This window comes from Diadema antillarum, unplaced genomic scaffold (genome assembly GCF_040938485.1).
Source record: "Diadema antillarum isolate AM-2024a unplaced genomic scaffold, OU_Dant_1.0 scf00000071, whole genome shotgun sequence".
In the NCBI taxonomy this organism is placed as follows: Eukaryota; Metazoa; Echinodermata; class Echinoidea; order Diadematoida; family Diadematidae; genus Diadema; species Diadema antillarum.
The window spans coordinates 7,079,194-7,098,278 of record NW_027270960.1 but is presented as its reverse complement, the minus strand read 5'-3'; the positions used below and the strand labels follow the sequence as shown (position 1 = coordinate 7,098,278).

At 38.8% G+C, this 19,085-nt stretch overlaps 1 protein-coding gene and 1 long non-coding RNA gene across 3 annotated transcripts in view; both read left to right on the top strand.

Annotated features, from left to right (window-relative positions):
* LOC139717030 (uncharacterized) overlaps window positions 1-19,085 on the top strand; it is a 64,870-nt gene that overhangs the window by 35,782 nt on the left and 10,003 nt on the right. The window lies entirely within an intron of this gene.
* On the top strand, window positions 13,549-15,781 carry LOC139716908 (uncharacterized). Its single transcript, XR_011709930.1, has 3 exons — window positions 13,549-13,799; window positions 14,238-14,382; window positions 15,532-15,781. It is a non-coding gene; the product is annotated as an uncharacterized lncRNA (long non-coding RNA).

Genomic DNA, 19,085 nt, shown 5'->3' with positions numbered 1-19,085 from the left:
CTTGCATATTGTCTGTTGCTATACCTCATCGCTTCTAAAGATGAACTAGACCTGATCTGGAGCTTTTTTTATCAAAGCAGTGATGTAAAAACAAGAGAATGGCTAAATTGATGGGCCTACATAGACTGAGATGATTTCATGGATGATTTTGTTGCACGAATGAATTTATAGCATTCCATTTGCATCAAAACTTTGTTCTTCTTTCACTGGTAAACGTAATATAATTCAACTTCTGTATACGGATTTCTCAAGTGATCTCTCAAATAAAAAGTCTAATTAGAGCTAATGTGAAAATGGTAAGATCTAACTGTGGAATATGTACGAAAAATAACTTTCCTGGTACTTGTCAAATGGTACTCAAGTTTTTGTTATTGTTTTTTTTACATTTCATGTAATGAATATGAATGTTTGGGCACATTCCCACCAAAAAACAAACAAACAAACAAACAACCAAAACAACCAAACAAACAAACAAACCTCCCCCCCCCCCAAAAAAAAAAAAAAAGATTAGGTAACTAAATATGTGACCGTGCACCTCAAAACGAACATAAAGTCGCACACACTGATTTTGCATGAGGACTGAAAATAAGTGAAATGGGTCAACCTCGCCGAACTTGACTTTTTCATATTTTCTGAAAGAGCGGGTCTTCTTTTACATTATACCAAAATTTGGTATCCTAAAATGGGCAGGAAAGTGTGTTTTTTTAGCAGTTTATCTCGAACATTTTTGGTAGAATAGTGTGATTAGGTGTGTCTTTAGGTTCACTATTTCATTTCTGAAAAACCTTGTCCACAGTCTTCACTTTCAGCTCTAATAACTTTTGCAAGGATAGTGCTACTGCTTTGAAAGTTGGCATTAATTATGGACAGAATGTGTTAATAAGGCATGCTTAATTTCAGTTTAATCTGATAATCCCTTCATTGTTGTTGCTCTGGTGGTTTACTTCCTGTTTTTTGTCCCATTCATCGCACAGCCAGCACGGTATGGTAAAGATTAAGCGCTTGAATAGACACTGTACTTCAGAGCCTCTTTTCTCAGTTCACACTTTTCCTGAGTTTGTGCGTTCTTTCCAATATTTCGATAGGTTAGGAGAGTCCATTTGATTTGAGTTATACATCATTTTAAAGCTTAAAGTCTGCTCTTTCAGAATATGGTCTGAACTAAAAATTCATATCTGGCGACTTTTTGTTTGTTTTGAGGTGCAGGGTCACATATACTCGAGTTCTTCTGTGTTTCCACTTGTTGTCCATTCAGTTACAACAGCGAGGCGGAGCTTTCCACCTCCCTGGTTACAAGGACTCCTTGTCCAAAACTTTGTATAACAGGATATTTCAGTGGTATGCCTCTCTGTAATGAATGTCTCGTGATGTAAAAAGAAGCATGAAAATATGACTTTTGTTTTATAATACTCTCTTTCAAATAGTGTCCTACACTTACAGAATTTGAGCACTCAGCAAAGGTATCATCACAAGTCAATAAAACTCAAATTTCCACTGATTTCATGCTACATGTATAATGACAGAAATTAAATCTGTGAAGCATTGTTAATAACAGGGCTTGCAGTCACGTGAGCCCTTTCCTTTATTAACCCATTGAGTCCCAAATACATGTATACTCAGGCAGGTGACTATGGGAAATGTGTGTTGTAGCAAAATCAACCCGTCCTCAATGGTTCAAAGTAAGAAGCTGTGAAGGAGTTCAGTACATTTGTATCTATCTGACATATTTTTCAATGTTACCCTCCCCCCCCCCCCCCCATGCACATCCTCTTTCAGATCCCTAGTGGGTGGTACATCACATTTTGAGAGTGCAGGAATGGCATTAAAGAATGAGAGCTGTGTCCTGACCCTACATGCCCTACACGCTTTTATTTGGTACATGTGAGAATTTACTTCATGGCGAGAGGGGATGGCTAAATTTTTATTACCCACGCCGATGAAAATCGGCAGGGGGTTATGTAAAGGGTTCCGTATGTTTGTTTGTTTGTTTGTTTGTTTGTTTGTTTGTTTTTTGTTTGTTTGTTTGTTTGTTTGTTTGTTTGTTTGTTTGTGTACAAGATAACAAGAGAACGGGTAAACGGATTTGCACGAAATGTTCAGGGAATGTTTGGATAATGACAGGAAAGAATCGATTAGATTTTGGTGATAATCGGTTGACCCTTGCAAATTCTGTGTGACCTTGAAGTTTTGACCCCATGGTATAGTGACCATTCCGAAAATTTCCCGTTTCTCACTTTGCGATTTTCCGCTACCATACGAACACATAAACTCCCCAACGATCCGACTTCGCTGCTCAAATGTTCGTAAGAATTCCGAAATTTACGTTTAGGCCTATTTGAGGGACTATGTCCTTCTAGATTTATGAAAGTTCGTTCTCCGTCATCACAAACTGGCCCGTATTTTGATGATTTTTCAAATTAACATTGATTGTTTTTTTTGTTGGAGGAGCATTTTGCTCGGTCGCAGTCACACTGCACGATATGCGTGCTCAATGTCAATGCGTGTGCAAGGCCGCTGAAAATGCATCGCGCTCTACACTGTTGGTGCAAAATTGCACCGGGGACATTGCGGCGCTCGTTGGTGGCCGAATACTGGTGCAGTAGACATTTGCATTCAACCCTTGCATTGAATAGTTCCCGTAGACACTAATCATAGGGGTAATTGCCTAGGGGGTACGTAAATTTTGTTTTTCTTTTTTGCTTTTGTGGATACCATCAAAGATCGTACACTCATACGACCTTTGATATTTGATGATTTTTCAAATTAACATTGATTGTTTTTTTCGTTGGAGGAGCATTTTGCTCGGTCGCAGTCACACTGCACGATATGCGTGCTCAATGTCAATGCGTGTGCAAGGCCGCTGAAAATGCATCGCGCTCTACACTGTTGGTGCAAAATTGCACCGGGGACGTTGTGGCGCTCGTTGGTGGCCGAATACTGGTGCAGTAGACATTTGCATTCAACCCTTGCATTGAATAATTCCCGTAGACACTAATCATAGGGGTAATTGCCTAGGGGGTACGTAAATTTTGTTTTTCTTTTTTGCTTTTGTGGATACCATCAAAGATCGTACACTCATACGACCTTTGATATTTGATGATTTTTCAAATTAACATTGATTGTTTTTTTCGTTGGAGGAGCATTTTGCTCGGTCGCAGTCACACTGCACGATATGCGTGCTCAATGTCAATGCGTGTGCAAGGCCGCTGAAAATGCATCGCGCTCTACACTGTTGGTGCAAAATTGCACCGGGGACGTTGCGGCGCTCGTTGGTGGCCGAATACTGGTGCAGTAGACATTTGCATTCAACCCTTGCATTGAATAATTCCCGTAGACACTAATCATAGGGGTAATTGCCTAGGGGGTACGTAAATTTTGTTTTTCTTTTTTGCTTTTGTGGATACCATCAAAGATCGTACACTCATACGACCTTTGATATCATCACACTCTCGGCTTGCTATAATCAAAATATCCCGCAAGAAAACGGCGTATTTCTCGATTTTTAGCGCTTTTTCCGCGACCCGTCGCGTAGACAATACTCTTAAAACTGGACTTAATTCGCGCGCGCTTGGAAAAGTTCCGATTCTGCACTTTTGACGGTGGAATTTGGGATTTTCGATGGATTTTTGGAGGAGACTTAAGGACTTTCCTGTACGTGAATGAGTGTTAATACCGTATGTGTAATGATGTGATTTGCGTGTGATGTGACTGTAGAACCAAAGATCGTACACTTCAGTGTACGATCTTTGGTAGAACTCACTGGCTGGTGATAAAGCACACTGGCAATTAAGTGGCCGAATTCTGGTAGATGACCGAATGCACATTATGTTTACCCCGACTTTGTACTTAGGCGTGGGTCTGCCGCCTTTGACGGCCCCTCTCTAGTTTATTATTAGTTTTTTTCTGTTTGAAGAAATGTAGCATACACTGTATGCTCTCTCAAAAGGCCTGTTCCATTTTCAATAGTCAATTTTTGCATATAATGCAATGCAAAAATCAATCATTCTTGTACAGTGCACTCCTGTTATAACAAATATGGCTATAAATGAAATTCATGTTACAACAAAGTAAAAATCCAGGTCCTAAGAATAACATCTGTTATATCTGAATGTATTTTACTCTTCAGCTATGATTAAATTTCGATATAATGAAAGAAAACAGCCAGTCCCAATGACTTCATTATGATAGGAGTGCACTGTATGTAGGCACAAGAAATCATGAACTATTGTGATCTGCATTAAGATGCAAATATTTGTCCATCTGGATATTTTGTTGTTGTTTTTGTTGAAAACTCATAATAATTTGCCTCCCACAATCCCACAGAGTATGTGACAAAAAATAGATGAAAAAAATAGACAGCACCTTTCTAGAATTACATTTCATCAGCTCGAGCTTGAAGAATAGCCCGCTATTTCTGATCCAAAGAATTAGCCCGATCAGAAAATACACCTTGTAGCCCGCTAATTTTGCAATGAAGACCGAAATAGTGAGCTATTCCGATTGGAAAATAAGCCAAAGAAATCGTGGACTTATTTGCAGAATAGCCAGCTTATTTGCAAAATAGTGCGCAAATCTTCATCAGCTCGAGCTTAGACATCGGCACTGCATGCATTGTACACCACACAGGAACGTAGGCAGTCGGTTCGGAGTGTGTTTGCGCCAGCATCGAGCTTGTACACCCAACCGTGCCATGCCTGAAGCTCGAGCTGGTGAAGACGCGATTGCACATTTCAGCTGACTTCAGGCTTATTTCTCTGATCTCCCATAAGCTTGCTATTCTTCAAGCCTGAGCTGATGAAGACCCACCTATAGTATGTCACATTTTTGTCACATTCCTTCCTTTTGAGTCTTTGTGATATCATCTGGGTAACAGTAATCACAGTTGGAATCTACATCACAGTACACGTGGTGTATAATGTAAATGCCTAATCTCATTACTCAAAGCTTTGCAGACATGCAATAATTTGAGAACATTTTTTTTTGTCTGCTACAATGTATTTCCCAGTTTGTTGTGACAGATATGACATGAATTATACATCCAGTAAAAAAAAACTTGACAAGTTAATGCTGTTATTCTCTTGTTGGACCAAAGCCAGACACAGCTGTGATACCCACTGTCATGTCTGTGTTATGTAGCCAGATAAGCTGCATTTCTTTATCCAGGTGTGGAGAGGAGGAAAAATATCATGTTCCCATTGAATTTGGATAACAGTGTATTCACCTGTCAAGATATCTCCCAGGTAGTGGTGGTCTGCATTTTTTTTTCTAACATGCCATAATCTTTATGCTGTTACCAAATGATGATGACCAAATATTTTGGATTTACTTTTGCAGCAGTTTCCCAATACACTGCAAGTGCTTAACCCTTTAGCAACTGAATATTATGTACATATAATGGCCTATGGTTCCCTGGTAGGTACAGCTCTCATTTTGACAACTTTCTAAATGATGTAAAATAGCTCACTGCATGTTCATTTTTGTCTGTTATAAAAAGTTATATCTATTTGAGTTTACCAAGAGAATGGTGTGTCACGGAAATAATTCTGACATACTTCTGTTGACCTTTGACTTCTTTCAAATTACATAATTATATATTTGGATTGAAACAAAAAATGGTAAAGCATAAAATGAAAAAAAAAGAAAAAAGGATGGGCTGTTTCGGGCATTTCAGTTGCTAATGGCTTAAGTATGGACAGGAAGCTCAAGTCATAGATCTCTGTGCTAAACTGTCACAAATTGTAATGGTACTTTATGTCTCTGTTGAAAGTGAGAGCAGTCATAAAACCTGACATAATGTTGGACAGCACTGTTCATTACATTACAGAAGCCCTTTTTACGCTTGTGTTTCTTAACCCCGTACTTTCTCTGACCCAGGACTATCTTTAGTCGTGTACCAATTTTTTCAGCTTTTTACACTCGCCAATAAATTCCGTACTAAGCTCTTGTCCTGGGCTAAGGAGAAAACTGACCTTTTTACACTCGTATTTCTTAGTCCCGTACTTCTTAGTCCCGTACTTTCCAAACCACATGAATATTCATGATTACGATGTGCACTGTACAATTACACGCACGCGCCGGCAGCACTGGATTACCTCACTTCTGACTGGTCTGTGCGGGGTCGGATTTCGTCTCCGTCGCTTAGCCCCGGATTATTTTTTCGTTCTGTTTACACCCGCTTGCTTGGCACCATTGCGGTGCTAACCCTGCTATTTTGCAGGGCCAGATAGTACGGGATTATCGGTGGGGCTAGCCCACTTTGGCAAAAACAAGTGTAAACAGAAAGTGGGCTAAGGAAAGTCCAGTACCAACGGTGGGGCTAAGGCCCCCCCCCCCCCCCCCCCCCCCCCCCCCCCCCCCTTAGCCCCAACGTTGGTACGGGACTAAGCAAAAATTTGCAAGTGTAAAAAAGCCCTAGACTGGATCAGTGAGATATGAATATAAGGTAAAAAGTTCACTGCAGAACTAAATGCAGTAAACACCTGATAAGTTGTGAAAAGGGGGGGGGGGGAGGGTTAACTCAGTCTATGTGCAGTTGCTGTCAGATACCTTTTTGAGGATTGCTGCACACACAAGGGTTCATTTCGGCATGTGATGAGATTATGCCTACCTCAATACCATAACCTTGGCACTAGCTAATAAAAAACAGACTCTTGAGTTATGTGGCGTGTCTGGATTGTGCTGTTGTCCTGCCTCTACCTTCATAACTTCTTCGCATGTCTCTTTTTCACTACAATGAACAGTTTGGTGGGGCTGTGCATACAAGTATGGAGGAATATGAATTCAGCACTAGTGTCATGTTTAGTCCTCTCTAGCTTCCATTCTACCTACAAAATGTAAAAGCTCATTTATTTGTCTCCCTGCATTTAATCTGTCAAATTTTGTTTCATTTCATACTTTTTGTCTCGCCCACTGGAGGTGAAAGCGAGACTAAGGGATCCAAATGGCGTCCGTCCGTCGTCCGTCCGTCCGTCGTCCGTCACAAAAGTTTACCTGCAAGACTCTCTTATGATGCATAACTTGGCAACTGTTACAGCAATGGTAGCCACTCTTGGGTAATAGAAGCACTAGGGGTATCTTCATGTTATGGTGTTGTCAGAGGTCATGTGATGATGTCAAAGGTCATTTGAGGTCATATATTAAAGAGTATGTGCAAGACTCTCTTTTCTATGTTAAAGTTTACCTGCAAGACTCTCTTTTGACAAATAACTTCACATAAGTTGCTTGGATTACAACCTAACTTGGGTCATAGATGCACTGGGGGTACCCTCATGTTATGGTGCCGTTGGAGGTCACAGGATAAGGTCAAAGGTCATTTGAGGTCATACGTTAAAGTTTACTTGCAAGACTCTCTTATCACATGTAACTCGACACATGTTGCTACAATGGCAGTCAAACTTGGGTGATGGATGCACTTGGGGTACCTTCATGTTATGGTGCCGTAAGAGGTCACATGATAAGGTCAAAGGTCATTTGAGGTCATACGTTAAAGTTTACTTGCAAGACTCTCTTATCACACGTAACTCAGCACATGTTGCTACAATGGCAATCAAACTTGGGTGATGGTAGATGTCTCTTGGGAAGTTGAAGGTAGTCACAAGGTCAAAGGTTACAGACGGGGGTCAACGAACTTTTAGGGCCCAATGTTAAGTTTTTAGGGCGCATTTCGTTTATGGCTCATAACTTTTGATCCCTTTGTCCGTTTGTGACCAAACTTGGATGGAAGATACATGTCCCTTGGGGAGGTGAAGGTCGTCACAAGGTCAAAGGTCACAGACAGGGGTCAACAAACTTTAAGGGCCCAATGTTATGTTTTTAGGGCGCGTTTTGATTGTGGCTCATAACTTTTGATCCCTATGTCCGTAGGATTGTGACCAAACTTGGATGGTAGATGTCCCTTGGGAAGTTAGAGGTCATCACAAGGTCAAAGGTCACAGAAAGGGGTCAACAAATTTTTAGGACCCAATGTTAAGTTTTTATGGCGCGTTTCGATTATGTAAATGTCCCTTAGGGTGTTGAAGGTCACCACAAGGTCAAAGGTCATAAGCAGGTGAATTTACTTCTGGGAGTTATAAAAAATATTAATTCCTTGTGCGCGAATGGGCGAGACACAATTTGGCGATTGCCTTGTCTTCAAGAGATTGCATAAAATGTAAAAAAGTGAATGTGATTGGCTTTTCCCAGTATCTGTTTGTACTTTCAGTCATAGTCTATTTTTGGTTTGGTCCTGGAAAAATTTGGGTCCTGGAGATTTGGATGTTATTTGCAGACATTGTACAGATCCCCCCCCCCCCCCCCTTGTAATTATGTTAATCAAGTGTAAATGAGTAAATCAGAGCAAACCCGTAGAACTTTATTTTATCCTTCTTAACTGAAATGGCACATTGCATGAAAAGATGCAATTTCATTTTTTTATATATTGTTCCATTATCATGTTGTGGATTCTTTAGACTTCTTGTGCAGCAATTTTGGCACATGATAGCAAACATTAGAGAAACCATTTAGGGGAACTTTAAAACAGATTGTTTGATTTAAATCAAACTTTAGTAATATGTTCATATTTTTTTCCCCGTAGTTACTTAATTTTCACAAGTATTTCCGTTTAAGCAGTGGTTTTACTTTTCATTATTCATGTATGGTTTTCAAATGTCCTACTTCAGCCAAATTTTGATGTTTTGATTACAGGGTTGGAAGGGAAACATATGTGGCCATCTATGGAATGAAAGTAATGATAAAAACAGCTCTGGTGTCACAGTGAATAGCCTGTCATGAAGACTTTTATTAACTGTCTGTTAATTTAAAGGAGCTAATTTCCCTCTCGTGTTGGAATGTGATTAGGGGCAGCTCTTTAAAGCCATAAAAGTTTAATCTGTAAAAGATTGATTCACTCTTCAAAAAGTTGAGTCCAAACAGAAAGGAGCCAAACTGAGTGTGAAAGAGCTAAATTTCACTTGAAAAAGAGTGATCACTTATCACACTCCCAAACGTCGTTTCTGTAAATATACAGAGTGCATGTCACAACATTTGTCCATGTGGCCATTGACCTCATCTGCTTCACTTTGAAGGGCTCTGGCTTCATTTTTCTTGGAAAATTGTTGAGCTCATTGATGACATTTATGAGAGCGACCCAGTTTCCCTGAAGGAAGCCAGCAATGTGCAACGTTGGTTTAAAGCCATGGACAGCTTCTCATCCGTAACACGCCAATCAATGAAGATGGACAGACATAATGGCTGGAGTCAGGGCATTGCGGCTTTGTCCGGATTTCCTTGTTTTTGTCAACAAAACAATGCTTCCCACTGGTGTGTCACAGTCACTGTCTGACTGGCCACAAAAAAAAAACCAGTGCGTAAAATTTACCCAATTATTTTCAGTCATTGACATGAACTTCAGGTCTTCAGTTAGCGTCAATTTTTGTGATGCTTCCTTTCATTGAAGTTTTATTTACATGAATCAAATTGAGTGATGTTTGCTGATTTACTGTATTTACATCATCATCAAAATGTAATGAAAGGTTGTTAATATTTTATGGGATGAGGGGGGGGGGAGTTAGTTTGTTAATTTAAAGTTGTTTGTTATTGTAGTTGTTTATTTTTTTCAACTACAACTGTCACATCAATAGAACTACTATGGCGGAATCCAGATAATGGGTGATTGAGATATATATCTGCATTATGTGTGACATCTAACTGCAGGCATCCTGAATGACATTATGTCCCAAATTTTCCCTGCTTTCATGAATTTGTTTTTTTCATTTTTTATTTTTGTCTTGATGTTCCTTCAACATATTTTAAATCTTAAATGTAAAGTGTTTTGTTGTTTTTGTAACATCATCTGTAGTGTAAGAGACACAAAGAGCCCATCTGAAGTGAGCAAAAGAGCTCTAAAACAATGGCTGAAATATTCACTGACATCATGACTTATTGATTTTAAATCATCTTGTGAAAGAGATTTGATCAGCTCTGCTTTCTAGTGAAATCATTACATGAGCTTGCATTTTTACCTTGATTAAAAGAATCAATGTAATCTAACCCTCTTTACATCTGAGTGAAGATCACAGTGAAACTTGAATTTGAATCAAGGTTCAAAAGTAATTTCATGAACTCTGTCACTCAGTATGGTGCTAAACATTCAGCAGATCCCCCCTCACTTCATGAAATAACAGGATTAGGCAAGTCTCAGTTTAGCCTCTTTTTTTTTTTTTTTTTTTTTTGCTGCTGTTATTTCTTTAAATATGAAGGGGGGGGGGGGGGGAGGCAGGAGGTTCAACCAATTCCAGATTCATACAGCAGTAGCCAAAAGACTGTCAAAGTGAGATCAAATCGAAATAACCTCTGACCTTGCTCCAGGGGTCAGCATTGACCTCTGATGATCTGGTGAAGTAGACTTGAGTTAACTCTTTGCAATTCCCCCCCCCCCCCCCCCCCAGCTTCTAAAGTTTGGCTAAAGGCCAGTAACAAGCTCTGCACAGCATGAGAAACATAACGATTAGGGTAGGGAACCTTGTATGACAAGGACAGTGTCTGTCAATTAGCTATTATTTGTCTGCTAGAAATGTCTTGCTGTATGCTGCCCTTGCTAGCAAGAAGTTGTCTCACCTAGCTTGTTAACACTCTGTTTGTCCAGCTCACACAACCTATGATCATATCAACTAACCATTTCAAATATGTGAGGTATTTTATGACGAAAGTAAATGTCTCCTATAGATGCTCTTGTTCACTGGTAACAATTGATAATGCCGATGAGTTCTGGATGGGACAGAGTAAGATATACCTTTGTTTCATTGAACCTTTCAAAGTTAACCAAGTATTGTTCACGAGTCATTTTGTTGATAAGATTAAGATCTATCATTATAGTCTTGCTTTCAGCTCTGCAAGCAAAGGAGTTCTTTACACTGTCAAATTTCCCAGAGAATGAGAAATAGGCGATATTTTTGCACAATAAGGGGAGATAATATGTGCTGTCTGCAGTCACACTGTCATATGACCTAATGGGAGTCCACATCAATTAGAATAGAATTGCTTCCCAACTTTCAAAAATTCATGGTTATCTAGAATAAATCTGAGACTGTGCATTTCTAGTACCTATCCTGTGTATTTTTGGACCATGTACATGTTGGCCTAAAGAGGAAAGAGTACCCTTAAGAAGTGTATCCAAAATCATCTCCAGAAACTTAGTCAATCTCATTTAAAAAGAAAGTCTCCTGAGCTTGTTTTATGCAGGATAGCCACCAAAATCTTAACAGAAATATGCTAGGTGGAAAAATATTACAAAGATGTAGGCCTACCCTAAATCCAGTTATGACAGTGAAGCTGAGACATTCAGTAGAATTTTCCATTGTTATTTGAAAGATATTTATGGGAAATTTGTTTCATAACTGTCATATTTAAGATAGTAATTACTTTACTTTTGTTTGATATAGTCCTACATGTACGGTATCTGTGACTTCTATCACTTGCAAGTAAAGTACATAGAAAATGGATGAATAGTTATTGTGCTTTATAAATCACAGTTATTATCATTGTTATTATTATTATCATTATTGTTATTATTATTATGGTATCTACTACTACTATGTACTAGTGTTAATTTTCTTATAATTATTATTATCATCACTGTTATTATCATTCAGTCATGGTTTCAGATGTGAATGTAGAATTATACATAAATAAGTAATAGCTAAAATGAAATAAAAAAAACAACCTGACTTTAGATGAAGGAAGGTGTGCAAAGTGAGAGTTTATGGAAATGTGATGTCACATGTGAAGAACGATATTTTTGCATTTTCCTACATTTGCCACCCTCTGTCCTGTTTCCAGGCAAATGTGAAGTTTTTGTTTTTGTTTTATCTAGAAAAAACCAAGGAAAATTTGCTGAATAATATTAAAGTCATATTACTGATAGGTACTCTCTAAAAAATTTCGAGTGAATAATTCACTCCTCGGAAGGAGTGAATAAAATTTCACTCAATTAAGAGTGACTTTCACTAGTTGTCGAGTGAATTTCACTCTTGTAACGACTGAAATTTGTGTGAAACCCATTCGCCGAGTGAATTCCGAGTGAAAATTAAGCCGAGTGAATTCCGAGTGAATACATAATTAAACGCATTTGGCTAGGCCAATAGAAATTGAGAATTCCCCTGTCATGTGTTTACTCTAAGCCAATCACCAGCCGCAATTTCCCCTGGCTTGGGCGCGGGCAGGTTTACCTGAAGAGCGACGCGTCGCCTGTGCGTGGACTGTGTGCAATTGCGTGCTGTGTGCTAGCTGTGCGTGTATTATGCATAGGATCACATATTTACGTGCGTGTAAGTGCAATCGTGAGAATCTGAGCCTGGATGTCGTGATGGACGGGAGAAAATGTCTGTCTTCAAATTGAGTGGGGCGGAGATATTATTCACATTTTTGAAGGTAAGCAAACCATAGATCGATCTAATTATACCTCTCCGTAAACGACCACAAGTAAGTTACCTTTAGGCCGGGTTCTATACGAATAACCCCGGGCCCGTACTGGCGCTCCTTCGAACAATTAATGTACAATGGTTTGTACACAGTTAGCTATATGGGGCTGGTCATACCATAGAACACCTTACGAACAGCTAGAATCCGAGGCCGAAACTCAGCTGATGGTACACGCTAGGTGTTGGGATCTAATACTAGTAATACGTTGAGTCTTTAGACAACACTTTAATTGTACACGTTGGGATCTAGGGCTTGAACTATTCAAAAAAAAAAAAAAATGAGTGATGAATGAAACGTTGGTCGTTAGTCATTGAATTTACATTCGTATAAGCATATCATCACACAGAGATTACTGTGGTCGGGTGTAGAGATCGAACTTACACTATAGGGTCCTAACTGTTACTAAGCTGTGCTAATTAAAGCAATACATTAGAAGCGCCTAGCGCCAGACACGTACTATACATTGCTATTGTTGAGTTGACAGCCGAATCACTGACACTGGTCTGTGTTGCCAGATGAGATGGTGATCTCGATCAGTATGGTAATAAAGAATGGTGAAATTTAGTGATTTATGATTATTGTTCATTATATACACTGTATGTAGTAAAAAGGACTTATTTGCCACTACATTTGAGCATCCAAACAGCTGGGAGAATACCACGTACACTAGCTCCCACGTCATGTGTCGTGATCATCTACTACTGTACTAGGTAAGAAGTATGATGCGTGTACTGTTCGTGTTCAGTGTTGGTCCACTGTGACGATCACACTTCTAGCTGAAGATCAGCGTGCTCACACATCATGGAGGTCGATCCCCCTTGTAGCAGACGATGACTGGTACTATTTTCAACATTGTTTTTTATGAAAGTTACAGGTGACCTTAGGTATTGACATCTTTGGGTCTTTAATTCTAACATTAAATATGCTGATGTAGCTAAAAAAGTAATTAGGCCTATACTAGCTTTTGTATTGGTGCTCACTTACTATTTGTGTGGACAAAACAACTGCATATTGTCTTGTGGAAATGAGTTCTAAATCCATTTCTGAACCTTGTGTTTTCATACTTTCCTCCAGATAAGGACGTAGACATGACAGCTCTTCGGGAGTGATGGTGATTTAGAGGAACTCGGTGTAGGGGTCATCATTTGGAGAACAAAGACAGATATTGATAGCTGTACAGTCTCTGTCACACGAAGAGGGTGCAGATCACCAGATTGCAAAGTACCAGATGTGGTCATACAACGACTAGCCATTGAATTCAGGGTTGACGAATGCTGGAAACACCGGGCCAACATCAGCGAAGGAGCCTCTGAGATATGGACTTCCATTGCATTAACCCTGCTGTAAGCTATTCTGTTGTTTTCCACAATGATTAATGAAGGGAGACTAGTTTGAAATTGATTTATATTTATTTTACATTCTAGAGTCTTAGTGATTACATAAGAGGCTACATCAAGAGACTGAATGCTTGGTTGGTTTTATTTTGTTTGAAGAAATGATTTTCAAGATACTTCATGGAGCAGTTTTGGAGCTGTCCTTCCCTCTGACAATGAATGTCTTGACAGGTTAGTACTTGTATTTAAGAAAAATGTGTACCGTGTACTTGCCGTATCGACAGAAGTGAAAACCATGTTATGGTCAGTCTTGAGTTGTGTAAGTAGAGCTGTTGCTTATGTCAAATATGTACATGTTAAATGATTTTGCTCTTCAAGTTTATAATGTAAACTGGAGGAACCTATTGTATTATTCATAAAACCATTAAATTTTACTTATTTGCCCAGGAATTCAACACACACATCACTTCAAGGGGGAAGAGATACTTCAAAAGCAGAGGGAAGGAGTTCTGACTGTTCCGAGGAGACATCTGCACATCCAGATCATTGCAGCATATTTGTTGTTGAAAATGGAAGCAGAAAACTGTACAGCGTAAGTTCAATTATTTAAAATATCATTATTATTCATATATTATCATTATAATTTGAAAATTGGTCTGGAATACCAGTTTCCCATTGTCATGAATTGTACTGCAATGTACATTTCCATCCAATATATAACCATGTAATTTGCCTGTTCATTTGTTGTTGTTTTTTTGGTCTTCTCAAGTATAGAGAAAAGCAGACTAAAATTTGCCCCCCCCCCCCAAAAAAAAAAAAAAAAAGAAGGGGGGGGGGGGGGAAAGAAAGTAGAAGGGACCGGTAAGTATAACATTGTTAATGAAGTGATGGTTATAGATTTAAAAATAAAGACTGGTATACTTGTATTAAAGGGGAAGGCTAGTAACTGATCAGTGGGAATCAGTGGAAATGCTGGGAGATGATTGTTCCAATCCTTATGGGATTCATTCAAGATGGATTCATTCAAGAGTTCATTGTATATCTATTGTTGTGTGAAAATGATTTGCTTCAGAACGGTCTCATATTCAAGTAATGTGCAGATTAATGCTCCGTCACTGACCAGGGACGCTAACCTGGAAGCATTAAACTGCACATTACTTGAATATGAGACCATTCTGAAGCAAATCATTTTCACACAACAATAGATATACAATGAACTCTTGAATGAATCCCATAAGGATTGGAACAATCATCTCCCAGCATTTCCACTGATTCCCACAGATCAGTTACTAGCCTTCCCCTTTAAACATGTATACAGAGTGTACGTACAAGACTCCACGCTGACTTATTTTCGTGGTAGCCCCATCGGGCCACATGTATATTGATTTGATAATAGTCCTAATACTTATGATTTAATCATCACAATGATTAATAAAAAAGTGGGAGTTGATGTGCAATGAAGTTCAATGGATAATCACATCTTGTATAAATTTTTCTACTAACTGTGCACATTCACACTTAACCTATCTGCATGAAATTTTCATATGTATTAACTGATATCTGGCTCAAGTAGCAATAAATGTACTTGAAACAGTGGTACTGAATAGCAATGGAAATTAATGCCAAGAAAAAAAACATAAAAATAGTTCAGCCCCTTAAAAGATTAAAATGAGGGCCAAATTTGTGATGTTTGCGTCATAGAATATGATTAACATTTTTCTTGCTTTCTTTTTAAATTCAGATACCAAGTAGTGAGCAAAGGATGTTGTAGCCAAGGCAGTTGCGATGCAGTACCCCACTTTGTGAGACACCACACAAGGTGCAAAAGGACATGTAAGTTTATACTCGTAAGTTTATGTGATCTACAACTTTTTTTAGCCCTCTTTAGCAGAAAGATTAAGTGACATACATGGTATCTTATTCATCTAGCTTGCAAAAACTTCAACATTTTCAACTTTTCTCAAGAGCTAGTGGACAGAATTAAGCAACCAAACGAGGAGTTGATCATCCTTGTTTAGTTAGGGGGCATGACCCCCCCCCCCCCCCCCAAAAAAAAAAAAAAAAAAAATGGCCTTTACAGGGAAATTGCATCTATTTCTTAATTAACTCATTGTGCAAATATACAGGCAATGTGGGGATTGTGATGTACCTTCTCATAGATGTCTAATAAAGTTGTGTGCAGATTGGCCTGATTCCATGACTTAGGTTCGATGAACGTTAACTTCAACGTAACGTAATGTAACCCAAGTTCCAACATGCCAGTTGCGCCGTTCATTTATAATAAACCTATTCTCGTTTTCTTCCATGAGAATGCCACTACATGTATTTCTACTGCTATCAGATCTTCATCAGTTATAGTCAACTCTGTGCCAAAGTCAAATTTGTTGAGACTCAAGAAAAAGCTTTGACTTACAATGTATTCTTATATTTCAGGAGTATACCTGTATGGCAAGGATCATGGATTCAATGAGTATCGTTTGAAGACCTTGAGGAGCTATGACACCGCTATGACACCATTCCAACGTTAGATTAGAAGCCCAATGAGAAGAGACAGCTACCATCGGTGTATAGGTCTAAATACCCTTGCTTTTTCCTCTTTTGAGATACAGCATATGCTCCTCTGACGTTGGAACTTACATTCTTGTTGAAGAGTCAGCCTCATCAGGCTCAGCGGTAGTTTAGCATGAAGCTGTTACCAGGATGTACTGCAGCACTTCAACATTCAAAGTAGAACAGGGCTCGCCGATGAAAAGAGTTTGTTGCATAGAATGTGTGATTGTTAATGATTTAAATTGTTGATTGTTGTATATGCTAGTAACTGAAAATAGTTTTGACTTATATAGTCAAAAAAATCTCCTCTTCATGGCCACAAGTTAATCAATACATTCATCTGTGAGGTGTTCCAAGCATATCAAAGAATGTTTGGCCACACACAGCTTGGCATTCCGCATGATACGAATCTGGCTGCGCTCATGATTAAGCACCCCCTTCTCTCCAGGCAATTCTGACTTGCTTTTATAATAAAACCTTTTCGTGGTCTAATATTCAAGAGAGAAAACTGTTGACAGACACTCGTATGTATTTTTTTTTTCTTTCCCTCATTTTTTTCCCCTCATTTTTTTTTTTTTTTTTTTTTAGGGGGGGGGGGGGAATGCTACAAATAGCAGCTAAAATATAGTAGAATCTTCCAATGGTCATCCATGCTCTTGGGATGAAGATCATGTCTCCATGTTGTGATTAAGTTACCACATACCTTTGTCACCCCTTTGAGTAGCATTGATGCAGTACAATATGCATGTGCTCAAATTTATTGCATCCATCTTCTTTGGAGTAGGGGGAAAAATCTTTTAAAAAAAATAAAACAAAATTGATGGGAATCATTGATCCCTAGGGTTACGGGACCCAGAGTTATTTTGTACATTTTCACCTTTATGTAATTGATGTACTGTACTTTGAAAAACTTGTGGGTAGAAGCTCAATTGGTTCAACTTCTTTTTCCACGAAACATCTGCAGCCCATCATTGATAAATCCACGGCATTAGAGTAGATGGAGTTAAATAGATTAGTTCACTAATGTGCCAAGTCAAACTTATGGATAATTCTTCCCTTGATCTCGTAACAAATAATTAAGATAACCTGCAACTGACAATCATATTTTGATATAGAGTGTTAGCAGTGATGTCACAATTGCCCACCATAAGGCTGCGTTCACATAGAAGTATGGTATTTGGGGCTCGTTTTCGAGGGCACGCGAATAGCTTGAATCGAACGATAGGATTTCCTAACACCGGTTCACATAAGAGGGCACTATTTGAATGTACCGAATAGCATAGAATAGTATAGCAAAGTGGGAATCGAGCTTGTTCGATTTTCTTGCAGCGTATACCGTCTCTCGTTTATGAAATAATGACAATTTTGGTCTGGATTTGCCCTTTAGCAAAAATAAGCATGTAGACTGACATTCTGATGCAGTTGAGAAATTGTTAATAAGATTTGCTGGGATGTAGGAGGAAGAAATCCTCACTGCATGGGATGGCGAGTTGACGATGCGGGTGATGGTGTACTGGGTGCCCGAATAGCGAATAGCGAATAGCGAATACCGTATACTTCTATGTGAACGCAGCCTCATGAAGTCAATTGCCTAAACCGACTAGAAATCAAGACTGCATACAAAAGCTGCAGCAATGCTTACTTCAGGGAAACCTGAGGCAAAAGAACACCTTTGTTAGAGAGGCATGTATGAATGAATATTGATCGTCTTTGCAATGGAAGCCACCATTATGGTGGCCAACATGACGTCACATGAAATCACTCTATAAGAAATTCAGTTTGCATGCATTAGTTGTTGCTACATCTGGCAAAACTCGGAAGGATTGCAAGTGTTCAATATTGTACAATGATGCCTTATTTAGGTGAAGAAGATCAATGATATGATACATGTTGTGTCAACTGTATTGATTGCAATTCTTTTTCCATAAATAGTAGGCCCGGTTGAGGGGGGGGGGGGGGAGGGGGAGGGGGGGCTACGAGCCCGCCTCCCCTTTGACATTCCATGCCAAATTTCATGAAGGCATGATTATTTTGGGGGGTTATTGATTGTAATCAATAACATAAATATTTTCATGCTGGACGTGTTGCCGACAAATTTCATTGAAAAGGCAATGAAAAACAAAAAGTAAGAAACAAAGAAATACATGAGTAAATAGGAAAAAATAGATACAGAATTTTTTGATGGCACAGTTTTTTTCTCTTTCATTTGCTATGGACACTAGAAAGAATATTTACACAAAAAACAAAAAATGTGCCTTTTTGGAATTCTATTTATGGCAAATGGTCTGATTTCATGCTCAAATTAGCATAATTTAGCCAAGTGACTTTTGTTGTTGTTGAAAATCAACATTACCGTTTCATAGATTATGTCACAGGCAAATTGTGTGTGGATTTTGTAATGATCGCACAGTTGATGGCCGAGGTCTGGGGGTTCCAGGGAGGCCCCCTCTGGCTCTATCATCTACATAAATACCCCACCTAAAGCCTACTTAAAGTCAAGACCATGCTTCTCTGATCGAGTATGTTTAGGTATTTGTACAATGTACTTGTAGAGCATCACTGTGTTACATGACAGAGGATCCAAACTTGATTAACCATGCAGTATTGAAAATTTCTGTATTTTTGTCAATTTTTCGAAGCAATCACAATTCCTACTACATGTGTAATTGTTTTTGTATTATAATATAGATAATGGTGACTATACTTTGCAAGTCTTTTGTAGCTTATCATTGAACATGCAATAAT